The following is a 4,848-nucleotide window of genomic DNA, read 5'->3' on the forward strand; positions in this document are numbered from 1 at the left end:
ACATTGGGCAGCTAAATTATCAATACTATGCAGCATAGCTCTCAAACTCCTGGCTAAAGCGAATAGACAAAGAAATGTGTAAGAGGCAGCAACATGTTTTACATCAGTTCCATTCCTACACCCTTGGAATAACTCCTATGAAAAAGAAATTCAGAAGACAATTTCATTTACTCAAAGAGGAAAAAAAATAGGGATAAACTTAAGGATAACCAGAAAATAGATTCCTGTTCACTGGAATCTATGAAACATTGACATGAAGAGTTAAAAAAGAAGTATATAAGACTTTCTGTGTTTGTGGACTGGAAACAACATTGTTAAAAATGTTAACACTAAAACTAAGCCCTCGAATACTTGCATCGAAGGCACAATCTCTTTACCAAATGAAAGTCTTAGGAAAGCTGGGTAATTACAAGCACAAACCAAAAGGAAAAAAAGAAAGAAAGACAAAACAAAACTGGACTCCTCCTGTATCTTACATGTAAAATAGATTAAACACCTAAACATTATACACACAACTGTGAAACTAGAAGTGTGGTGGGTGAAAAATTTTAAGAGTAGATTTGGTGACTGTTCCTTGCACATGACAACAGAAACACAGGCAACAACAGCAAAAGTAGCCAAATGATGCAACATCAAAAGATAAAACAGTTGGCAAAAATAACGCAAGCAAAAAGAAAAGCCACTCAAGAGGGGGAAACCGCAGCCCACAAAACACTTCCAAGTCACACACCTGGAGTGGAGTTCTGCTTCCCAGCTTCAGAGTTTCCATCCATGTTTTAGCTCTGCGTAGGACCATATTAAAGGAGTGCAATGTATCTGAAAAGCCTGGTAGAATACTACTGCTTACCCCAGAGTCCACAGAAAATAAAGAGATGGGAAGGTGCTGGGGAGCATCTCCTCAGAGGCATGCCCTCAGTGATGAAATTTTTCCAGCCATTTTCCACCTCCTAACATTCCAGTCGGCTAACTGACCACTGCATTCGTCAATGTACTGATCAGTTAGTGACAGGTGATCCAGTACCTCTCAGAAATACCAGCTACAGACCAAGCCTTGAAAACACCAGCTTCTTGGGTAGATACTTCATATCTAAACCACAATAGTTACCAAGTGCTGGATGCAAAAGAGAGGCAGAATTACTGTCCTGTTGGGCGTGCAGTTCCAGTGGGCAAGATAAAAATGTCGCATATATCTGTTGTATGGAGATACGGACATACTTAATACTGCCAAACTGTGTGCTTAACGGTAGTTAAGATGGTAAACTAAATACTGTGGGGTGTTTACTGCCATAAAGAGAAGAACGAGAAAGGGTAAAGCTTGAAAGTGGTAACACATGGAAGCAGACATCCTGAAAGCCAAGGAGAGAAAAGCACAGCTATGGGTTATACCTGAAAGTAAATTCTCATCTCCTAAGGTGTAAAATTCTCTCCTTTGAAATCCTCAGCAGAAACTATACCATTTGCCAAGTGTGACATGTCGTATTGGGTAGGTGATGAGGTTAGATTGGCATCACTGTCATATTCATGTTAAACCCCTAATTTTTAAATTTATTATACAGATACTTTAGTACTACTCTTAAATCTTCAAATGAAGGCCAATCCCTGAGGTGTGTACTTCTATAAACAAACAACCTCACCATAAGGATTTTTATTAAATATATATATATATATATATATATATATATATATATATATATATGCTTGTAAAGGGGCTTCTGTCAGTTGCAACTTAAATAACAATTTTGTCCCTCTCACAAATGAACTTGACATCTTCCAACAAGTTACTGCTATCTATCACACATACACACAAAAAATAGCTTTCACTAACTCTCTGGGACTTGTTCATGTGTTTTGTCAACAAATAGCCTTATAGAGTTGATATTAGAATCCAGATGAGAAATTTAGGAATGTCAAATAACTTCCACCATGTAGTACAGAAAGAAGAAAGCCGTATAAGGGCCAAGTATCAGACAGAGCCTGTATCCCCAGCGTAAGATCTCCACACAAATAAGTTGGCTTATGTAATGCACTAGAAAATGCTTGTGCTCCACAGGCCAACACATAAGCAGCGTGTTTTAAATCAATGGCCCTATTTCTGCAAGCTCCAGACAACTGAAAGCTCACAACATATTGTTCTCAGCAAGCAAACTCTCCAAGTTGTACATTGCCTGAAAGAACTCAGAAAGGCCTAACTGTTCAACATGCTGAATCCATGTGCCCTGTGGCATGCTCAGCACTCAGTATGATCATTTACATGAAATGGAATACTTAATTTGGAAGTTGCAGCTGAGGCACTAAGATAGAGCTGATATCACACACCAAGTGGATCTTTAGGGGGAAAAAAAATGCAGATTTTCCAAAACCAGATCAAAGTCTGAAATTAGCTCACCGCTACAGGGAAGATGCGAGATTTTGAGGGAGCGGGGATGAGGGAGAAGATTTTGTGATGAAAGTGAAGGTCCTTTCATGATGAAGTGAGCTGTCAGTTGTCTGCTTGTGAAGACAAAGTGGCTGAGAGCTTTCACCTGCTAGGAGTGAGGCTATTTCAGTGAGACCACCACTCGGAGTGAGGCTGTTTCAGTGAGACCACCGCTCGGAGTGAGGCTATTTCAGTGAGACCACCGCTCGGAGTGAGGCTGTTTCAGTGAGACCACCTAGAAGGCTAGGAAACTGGGTGAGAGGACCTGCTTTGGTGCAAAAGTAAAAATGAGGGTGTCCCTCATGTGGAAAAGATTCTTCAGCCACATAGAAGAATTGACTTTGGCACAGATGTGGGCCTCACAGCTGGAATCTGCTTTCCCCAACACCTGGAGGTTCAGTTTGACAGGAGACTCTCCAGGACCATGAGACTGCCCCAGAACACAGGTGCTACATGCAGGAACTCTCCCCACCCACCTTCAATGTTTGTGTTAATGTTTTTTGTATAAAACGTCTTAATAATTTTCATTAATCAGATTTTCCTTTATAACAAAACCGCCAACCGGCGGAAAAGATGACGTGGGCACACGGATTTAGAGGCCCCAGTGCATGATCACCAATGCCTGTTGTTTCTAGGCCTCTGATATAAACAGTACCTCAGGGCAGAAATCTGGGGCAGAACAAATCCATTTACCTCATGACCAGGACAGGAAAAACTGGAGAGGATAAGACAAGGGTCCCAAATTCTTCTCTGAGAGCATAAGGAGTGACCTGAAACCTCCCAGTAGACCAACCTCCTATCGTCTCTATTACCTCCCAATAGCACCAATATGGGGCCAAGCTCTTATACATGGGATTTTTAGATACAGTCCAGTCCCAAACTATAGCATAGCATAATGGTGTATTTGAACTTGAAATCTAAGGATTCCAGTGTCTTTCATTCCTTGATGGCCTATCAGCATATAAAGTTTGTGACGTATGATAACACATACTCCCAGGGGATCTACAGTGCATGGAAACTGGTGAGAATAAAGGTCAGTACAAACTATACTGTCTATAACAGTTAAGGCCCCAAACACTATCCTGAACTCATGACTCCTAGTTTACTTTAAAAGAAAACACCATCATAGACTACGTCCACCTCAGTGATATGTTGAATGCGATGGGAAAGGAGAGAGTAGCCCAACATTCAGATTCCTTTCAGTCTTTCTAACTCATTATAACATCCAAGGTGAAAAGAATCACATGCACGAGGAACTGAGAGAAAACTGTTGTCTGTGCATGTTTCTGTGGCTCCATACATGTATGTTTTTTAACCTCAAAATGCCAGGTACATCATCTCAGCAATCATGCATACAAGCGAAACACTTGTATATTTGTTTTGTAAACTGGTCTGATGAACAATAAAATCATGTTAATATTTCCTCTTAAAATAACATTGACGTTAAGCAGAAAATAAAAACAATGGCAAGTTACAAGACAAGCTGTGAATGAGGTTTTTTTTAAAGATTTATGTTTTAGCACTTTCAAGGATATTTTTTCCTGCTTTTCAAATAAGCAACAGTGCATCTGATTTTGTGTTATGCTTGAAAATTATGTTCCTGGTTCTGACTATGTTCAACCGTTGAGACAAAAGGTCAAGATAAGCACAGAATGATTGAAGTAAGGCAAGAGATAGAAGAAGGAGAAAAATTCAGAATACTGGTAAAGGCTCTCCCCATCCCTATATTATAGGAACTGTAGAGAAAAGAAATATTGTACATATAATATTCTATTTTTATATATTTTTATTCAGATATAATTACTCCACCTTCTCATTTCCTTTTCCTCCCTCCAGCCCCTCCAAGAACCTTCCATGGCCCCCTCTCAAATTAATAGTCGCTTTTTATTATTCTTACAAAAATATGTATGCATACATACGTGAGTATGCATAAATAGATAAACACAACCTGTTAAGTCTGGTTTTATTGTTCTCTGTATATGCTTTCAAGGCAACCACTTTGTATTAGATAAATTGGGGTCTCATTCCTGAGGAGGCCAAGTCTCCTTCTCTCACTGGCCATCAGTTGCCCATAATTCTTTGTCTTGGGGTGGGACCACATGAGATCTTTTTTTCCCCCCTTCTGAATTAGCAGGTGTATTGACTTTAACATTGTTTTGGTCTTCTTTGTGCAGCCATTTCTAGAAGAGACTATCTCACTGCAGAGATTCTGGTATTCTGTCTCTTACATCTTTTTAACACTTCTTGAGATGTTTCCTGTGGCAAAGGTCATAGCTGTAATATCAATGTATTCCTTGGAACTGGACTCCCAAGATCAGTTGATCTATATTTTATATCCAGTTGTGATTTTCTGTGATGACATCTGTCTGCATTTGATAAGGGTTGATATCTTCACTCAGCTGTGGGTATAAGCAGAAGATTAAGAATGGAGT

Source organism: Mus pahari, chromosome 7, assembly GCF_900095145.1.
Source record: "Mus pahari chromosome 7, PAHARI_EIJ_v1.1, whole genome shotgun sequence".
In the NCBI taxonomy this organism is placed as follows: domain Eukaryota; kingdom Metazoa; phylum Chordata; class Mammalia; order Rodentia; family Muridae; genus Mus; species Mus pahari.